Source organism: Sturnus vulgaris, chromosome 3 (genome assembly GCF_052056855.1).
Source record: "Sturnus vulgaris isolate bStuVul1 chromosome 3, bStuVul1.hap1, whole genome shotgun sequence".
NCBI classification, from domain to species: Eukaryota; Metazoa; Chordata; class Aves; order Passeriformes; family Sturnidae; genus Sturnus; species Sturnus vulgaris.
The window spans coordinates 63,475,144-63,483,764 of NC_142245.1; the positions used below are offsets into that span (position 1 = coordinate 63,475,144).

The window sequence follows — 8,621 nt, forward strand, 5'->3', positions numbered from 1 at the left end:
TCTTGTTCAAGTCACAGTTTTTCAGTTCAAAACATGCTTTGTGCAGGTATCAGAATCAATACAGGAAATATTTAGAGGGATGATAACTCTGTGTAGAAAGACAACAGAATTTCATTGCTAGGGTCAGGGGTAGTACAAAGTACACACGTCCACAACACACCTTTGTCCACACAGCTGTTTCTCACCTTCCCTGTGGGCATAGAGAGCTTTTGCTTTCCTACCACACCCATTTCCTTTTTCATGTGGGCCTGCAGACGTTAAGACTCTTAGTTGGGAAAAATTTAAGCCCTTCAAAAACAATAGGAGAACCTGTTGAGTTAATTTTTCATGTAGCCAGTTTTTCAGTCTTGGGTTGGCTGGACTTGTGACATTTTGCTGGGATTTCATGGTTGCTGGCAAAATGACTAGGCAAGTATTTCACAGAGTCATCTAAGGAAGAAAAGAAAACATCCTAACAGAACACATTCCAGCAGATGACTAACTTATAAAAACACGTTTTGGTACTTGCTCATATAACCCTACATCACATACAGAATTGCAATGGATGAGAAAATGCACCACCAACATCTCTTTTCCTATAAGCATGTTGTTCAGGAAAGACATGTTCCAATACCTCTTGTGAGAGATACTATGAGCCTCGGAGCATAGGGTATGATAAACACTTGTTCTGAAGTAATGGTGCAACCGACTTGCTGCTATTTTATACTTCAATAATTTTGAGAAGACTACGTAATGCCTTTTACAAAGACCTGGTATTTTAGTAATAGGAACCTTTCCCCTGATTTCTATATTTAGCACCATCACATAGTCTAGTTATTAATCACTTTATCAACCACTAAGTAACTGAATAACTAGTGCTTTAAAATCTGCATCTTGTTAATATACAGTAAGTCAGCTTTTAAGTATGGTAACAATTCATGTTGAACTTTCCCTTGTACTTTTTAGCAGATTGAGTGCTCTTCCTAGACTCAAAGTATCCAGACTTAGTGACTCCCACATAATAAACAAAATTGTTCAAATGGCAATGCTGCAAAACTCCAGTTCAAAGGGTGAAAATATTGCAAAATGTTCCAGTAATAATAAATGTAAATTTTGCTGTGACCACTTGGTGTCATCTAGTCAGAGCTAGTTAGTTTCTTGTTCTAGACTTGGTTTTAGTGTTAAAAAACTCACATTTAATCTTGATTATCTGAGACCCAGAGGACCAATACCAGCTCTTATTCTCTCCAGGTGAGCTCCTCAGAGACAGCATTGCAGTGTCACCAGAAGACTACCAGTCTTAAGAACTCTTAGAAAGGCTGCTTTGGGGGTAGACCAAGGCACATGACTGAGACTTTTTGCCCTGATTGCAAATATGTTTTGCTGCCAGTGCTGCTGGAGAGCAGACAGGTGAGTACATCCTATTTACTAGAGCTGAGATTATACACAGGGATCCAGTATCCAGCAGACAGAACTATTAGGTGGCACAAGTGCAGCCTTCAGGAGTTCCTGTGTAAATCTGGTGTCGACTCAGGACAGCTCTTCATTCACCCTGCATCTTGAGCCCTCTACTTCTTTGCCAGTCTACAAGCAACAGGAAAATGCTCAGCCCTTGAATGAGACAAACAACCCAGATCTCTGGGGAGAAGCCCATTTTTCAAGAATTCTTTGAGGTGGAACACTTGGAATAATTTTTTTTTTTCATTGTAGAGAGCCTTTTCTGTTCTCCTCTCCAGTTGGGTGATCCTGCACTCAGCTACACTCAGCCAATGTGTAATTGCTTGGAACTGGATCCAAGGCTTGGAAAATCTTTTTGTGTTTAAATCTGTACCTAATCAAATATCTACTCTGTGAGGAGAAAGAATGTAGAGCAGAGGGGGAAATATTTCCCATTGATAGAAATAAAAGACAATGTTTTGGTTCAGTCGCTTTGCAGCCACTTAAATTCAGTTTACCAGGAGACTAGGTTAGAGAGAGGATGCTTCTGAAAGGGTTTTAATTGTTTCATATATCACAGTTGGCTGTTTTTTAAATATTTATGTCAATTACCTTTGCTGCTGACAGACTGAGGAATCCAATTGTGTCTGGTGCTGCTTACCACAACATTGTAATATGGACAATATAATGAAACCGGGAAAAAAACAGAGGTAGAATAAAGTGCAATTAGTAACATGCAACAAACGAGCAGTTGATTACTTACAAAAGAGAAAATGGTCACACCTTGTCAGCACTGCGACAATCCAGTGATTCAAAGATCAGAACATTGCAGATTGCTGTTGACAGACGGGAGGGAGTTCACATAAAATAACCCACTGTTGGACTTAAAAGACTGGTTTATGGAAAAGATTAGGACAGCTAGATAAAGCCTGTCTGTCTAAATACTTCCATAACAGTAATGAATGTGGTATACAGTGCTGCATGTTGAAGGGCTTAGTGGAAGTTGAGGGATCCAGTAACCCCTTACAGAGTTCTAGCCTGTAAGCATGAAGAAAGAAATGGATAAAGATTGCTGAAGGAGCACAAGTGCTTAGATGAAAAGGAGGAAAGCTCGTGCCAAACACTAGGAAATATTACCTCCTGTGAGAACAGTTAGGCTGTGGTCAGAAGTTATACAAAACCCCTTAGCTGAGTCATTTAAACCGAATTGTAAAAAACACTCTAGAAAATATGCTGTATTGGCAGAGAGCACGCCTAGATCAGGAACAACCAGCCTACTCCCTGGTTTCCTTTTTCCCAAGGGCCCTTTACTGCTAGTGTGGTAGATATTAATTGGCTTAGCAAGAAGCAGAACAGGGATGGCTGGAGGCAAAGAGGGAAAATTCAGTACATGAGTTTTGTGCATCGTGGGAGCTCAGCGTGGCCGCCCTTACGTACACGGAGTAGCCCCATGGACATGGAACATCACAACACTGACTGGCAGGAGCCACATGTGCCTGGTCCCACAAGGAGCTGTTTATCAGCTCAGATCTAATCTTTTTTGCATTGCTGATCAAAGGGGTCAGCATCAAGAGGAACCACCAGGAGACACAATGGGGCAAGCTGGGGAATCTGCAACAGCTGCTGCTATTGCATGCATGTTGATGATGGCTGGTTGTGCCCATGGAAGGGAGGCAAGGAGTGAGAGGCAGGAGGCCTGCAAAGACACATCACCTTGCCACGCTGATGTGTTTTCACCTCTTTCTACTACCACCAACACCAGAGATTTCCCACATTTTTAGTCAAGAAGAAAAAGGGTTGAATGTGTCACTCTGTACATTTCATGTCTCCTTCCTTTTTTTTTGTATTGATAAGGCAGGAGTTACAGGGTTTTGGGGACAAACTCTATGGCAGTCGCAAGCAGCCTGGAAAAAGGAATTGCTCTCTTGGGAACCTCAGAAGAAAGCTACAAAGTGAAAAATATTGTTCTCTGCTTCATGGAAAATGCTGGATGAATTTACTCATCCTGTTGAGGTCATCATGAAAGCTTGGTGGTGCCCAGCTGCACCGATCATGCACATTTAGTTATTTGCTTCTCCAGGAGTTCTCTTTCCATGGCTTTACTCTTTAGTGGCCAGCACTATGTTCGCCTGGCTAAAATTAATTTAAACCACAGTTTTTAGCACCAACACAGTCTTTATTGTGAGAGATTATTTGCGATTTTAGAGATTGAGACTTTGCGGAGTCTCAATTCTGTCTGTATTTGTTGGAGAGTCTTGTTTTTAATTTCATTTATGAAGGCCATTTGAGAATACACTGTGAAGGTGATCAGCAGGGAATCTCATTTCTATAATCTCATTATAAGAGCACCTTTAACTCCATCATAGCAAAATGACCACAAAGACACAAAGAGTTAAGCACATTAAGTATTTTAATGTGCTTTTTATTTACTGTATGCCTCCAAGATGCAGAAATGTTTTCTCTGGTGAAAAATGTTATTTGTATTACAGAGCTGGGCATGGGTTGGCCTAAGGAATAGATTCACAATAGTACACTGATGTTTTGACTCTGAGCACTGGCTGGCAAGGCCCATGTCTTTGAGTTGGGCTCCCAAGGACATGCAGGCATGTTAGGGGAGACCACAGTGCCTCTGAACAGCAATCCCACTCTGGGATGTGCAGTGTCATGTGTAGTGGGTATAAATGATATGTGCATGTTGCTTAGCAGGCTAGTAGAACACACCATGGGGATACTCAAGCTCCAGGCTTTTCTGACTCTCTGGTGCTGCTGCTGGGCTGCTGTGGGACACATACTGAAATTCTCCCCTCAAGCCAGATCCCAAAGCCTCCCATGCTCGAAGTTTTCAACAGCACAGCCAGCCTGATCTGAGGTGAGTGATGGAGAGACTGGGCTTGCCCTGGAAAGAGATGAGGGAGAAGGAAAGTGCAAAGAGGAGGCAGAGAACTGTGGGAGAGCCCAGCCTGCTCTTCCTGCTCAGGGGTGTAAGGAGTGAGAACCCTAGCAGCAGGTGCTGGTCATGCAAGGCAAAGGAGCAAACCCAGTTTCTCAGGCCCATACCACCAGCAGAGCAGATCACAGGGCTGCCATCCTCTGCAGGCCATGGCCCTTCTCAGCTGCTTACACCCAGTGTCAGCCCCGTGCTGCAGCCTGTCCTTTGGGAAACAGCCTGGCTTATCTCTTTCTCTACAAATCTGCTTAGAGATGAAGTGCTTGTTCCTTCCATGCTTCAGAATTGATGGATGTGGGAGAGGATATTCACTTTCACTTCCACTGAAGTCATGGCCTTTTGGGACAACCATTAAAAAAAAAAAAGACCAGACATCCTCTTTGCATGGACAGCACTCTGAATGAGACCCACTGCCAGCCTGGCGTGGAGGAGGAAATTTTCGTGACTTAGTGACACATGACCTTGAGCCCAGCCAGCACAATCCTTCTTCTCCAGGTATTTAGAAAGTAATAGTAATAACTCTTAATTAGAGCATTTAATACTTCTCGTGTGTTTAAATTTTAGGGGATTTTGAGCTAGGGATCTCTTTTCTTGCAATGTATTACAGCAGGGAAGAACAGACCCAGCCAGAGACATTTTACACATGTGAATATGCTAGTTGCAAGACTGTGGGATGTTCTGCATCTGTCCTCTGGCTGAATCTTTGGCTTAATGTGTTGAATTCTCACTGAAATATAAAGGAAAATCCCCTTTCTCTCTGTCAGGCTTACAGGATGGGTAGCAAAAACTGGACCTGGAAACACGTAAAGTTTAACAAGGTCTGTGGACTATTCATTTGATAATGTATTTTTTGCAGAATTTGATAGGTATCCTGTTCTGGGAGAAAAATGCACTAAAAACTCCAGTGAATAAATACAAATTTTTGCTTTCAACACTCTCCTCCTGGACTCCTGCTGTCAAATGGCTGCAGAATTCAAAGAGATTATTTTGGCGGTTCCAAAAATCTGTCATACAGATCTGAGATTTTTTTCCTTGTATTTGTCAATGTGTGACTAAGCACAAATATTACAGGAAACATGGAAATGTTTCGGCTTTAAAGAATGGCTGTGGAAAAAGACCTCCTACTGATTAACAACTGTTGTTTAATAAAATAATTTTTGGATGTCCAAATTGCTGATTGTTCCAGTGAGGGTTACATTCTGACCAGAAGGGATCCCACCGGTCCCATGTCATCAGCCTGTGTGCACTGGGAAGAGGCTTTTCTGCAGACATTTCCTGCTTCAAAACAATGGAACATGAGAGATGCCCATCTTTGCTCCCCAAACTGCTTAGCCCAGTCCCTAGGGTGGCATTAAAGCCATGGGAGAATGAACTAGGAGAGGAGCTGGAGTGTGAGGATGTGTCTTTGTTTCAGAGATGCAATCCACGGGATGAAAGCCCAGCTAGGATGGGAACAGAGAAGATCTCTCATGTTTTCTGGGGCATTGAGGGTCGGTGTGGGTGTAGCAGGTGATGGCTGGAAGGACAGCAGAGTAGGCCAGAGACATAACTCCTAACAAGGAGCTTCTCTGTTCTGAATTTCTCCCTCCATAGCAGGGACCAAGCCCAGCTGCTCTTATGCTCTCCTCTGTGGGGCTGGTACTCAGGGCCATGCACACACCCCAAAGTCCTGGGTGGCACTGGGGGTGTTTTGCTGCAGTTGTGCTCATTCTGGTGCTCACACACACTCAAAGAGAAACTTTTAACTCTATTACAGTTTGTGGCTGTTTTTCCTGTGTTGTGAGGCTTTCATCTAGCTTGTCTGCCTTGTGAGGTGTCAGAGTGGTGCTGCATGGCCTTCCACAGGTAATGTGGGCAGTGCTGAACTTTCCACCTCAGTCCAGGGTCTCATTCAGAGTGCCATTCAGGTCTGACACTTTCCTAGCAATACATGTTCCCTCTGCCAGCTTCTTTATGGACACAATACTTCAGCTCCGTGCAGCTGAGTATTCTTAGTCTAAACGTGGCTGAAGGCAACAAATTAATGTCACTGCCCGTTTTTAATGTTGGTTTGTTTGTTTTGGGTTTTTTAATAGGCAGCCAGCAGATGTGACCATGGATTGCTTATTGACATTAATCATTACCCTGTTGATAGCCCTGGGCAGGCAGCTTTAATTGACCAGAACTGAATCCAGTAATCATATCATGGAAAATATACATCACATTTATTTCAGTAGCACATCTGAATTACAGTAATGTGAGTTAATGGCAAAAATCTCGGTGACTACATTAGAAGCAGAGCAGAGCCATTGTCTGCTAGCACAGATGTAACTGAGCTGTGCCCCACAATCTGCTGTGCTTAGGAAGGACAGTAAGGCTATGTCCAAAAAGTCATAAAATTACTCTCCACGATCCTGCAGACCAAGCCCTATTCAGACAAATAAAGAGAAGTCCGTACATGGTGGTTGTAGAATTATGTCCTTCATTGTTTTCTTTGAGTATAGCCCTTCAATAGAAGGGATGGTCACAGTCTCTTCAAACAGCAGAAATGCTCTAATAAGAACACATAAAAGAAACCATCAAAAAAAAGAAAAATTACAGAAGCCTTTCCTTTTACCCAATTACCTAGAGAAAATTATAGTTTAAAAATAGCTGAGAAAGTAAGGCAATGGAAAAAACTCTGAGATTTAGTTTGATCACTTTATGACTGGGAAAAAGTCCCAAGAACTTAATCAACAAACAATATTGGTATATTGACTAATGTGTTAATGAATTCAATTTTTGTTAAATATATCAACATGTTAGATATTACATGGAAAAGAAACAAGGATGAATAGCTGGCCAACATAGTCAATTGAGCCTATTTTTTCCATGGTGAATGGAAGGTCTGTAACCTTTGTTGAAGAGAATGGTTGAGAGATGACGTTTGGGACTGTGTTAAGTTCCCATGAATGGCAGAATCCAGGCAGAGCAGATGTGATTAGTTGCCTAAACTTGACTGTGGATATATTCCTGTGAACTTTTTCTCGTCCTCTTCCATGCAGCAACATTCTAATAGCTAAATATTTACTATAATGGACTAAAAATGTGGATGAAGATGCTGATTGGTAGAAGCAGATATCTTGAGGATGAGCAAAGCCCTTTGGCTCAATGAGTGTGAATATGTTATAAATGCTTCACTTTGTTAACTATATGTATTTGTAATTGTTAAGGTGTAGCTGTTAAGTTGTGACATTAAAGCTCCAAATAGCCAAAATGTCGCTTTTGAAATTATAGAATTATAAACCAGTAGGATTGTGTGCAGGATGCAAATTAAGTTACACTTAAATGTAACACTTGTTCAAAGTTTTTGTATAAAACTATGACCTTATTTTACATGGGAAAAATAAAATACCGAAAGCCTTGCAGTGGGAGTTGTACAGTTGCTTCAGACATTGAAGTAGTTTAATAGTATAGTTTTTAAAGCAATGCTGATGTAATTTCTGATGTAATTTCAGGTAACACCCACCCCCTTAAACTTTGCTGTCTCTGAGAAAGGAGATAGACTACACTGAAAAACAGAAGACACACAGGGAGTAAGATGAACAATGTACACTTATACATGTGCATGTACTGAAAGATAGGTGGTCCTTAATAAGATCATTGCCTCCTCTTTTGCAAGAAAAGGGTGTATTAATTATCAGGAGACCTCTGCAAGGGCTTCAGAGGGACAATTGTTGAGGATATTTGTTAGATGGATCAGTACTAGTCCCGGGAGGTTTGAAGGAGAGGTAGAACTGAGGTAGAGTCAGGGTGATTTTTCTTTATCTATCCTTTATTTATTCTTTTATTTATTCTGAAGCCAGAATTCGTTTACTTTTCTTTATATTGAAGTGGTTTTGTAAAAAATACTTCAATTATAGCCTACTTAGCAGGAAGGACGGCCTCTTCATAGCAATGAATAAACTTCTGGAGACAAGTTGATGTTTGTAATCTCCTTACTTTCAGGAGGAGGTGCATTTTCTGGGTTCTTCAAAATACTTAATTTCATTGATGTTTTAATTTTTATTTTAAGCCATCATGATAATGCATAAAAATTAGACAATACCCAGAATTTAACTTTTTTATTTCAGTCCCCTAGTAACAGAAATATTACAGCACATAAGACAAAACAATCCTCAGAAGATACAAATTTAATTGACTGCTACCTCTTATTAAGCCATGTACTAATTCAGATTTTGGAATTCATGCAGATTTTAATGGGGAATCTCTTTAAGTAGCCATAGAGGAATGGTAATAA

General features: G+C 41.2%; 1 long non-coding RNA gene across 1 annotated transcript; it reads right to left on the reverse strand.

Annotated features, from left to right (window-relative positions):
* Positions 1 to 2,071, reverse strand: LOC148224382 (uncharacterized). The gene is made up of 3 exons (XR_015802872.1): positions 2,029 to 2,071; positions 186 to 429; positions 1 to 88 (listed from the first exon to the last, which is right to left on the reverse strand). It is a non-coding gene; the product is annotated as an uncharacterized LOC148224382 (long non-coding RNA).
* Positions 2,072 to 8,621: the final 6,550 nt, after the last annotated feature.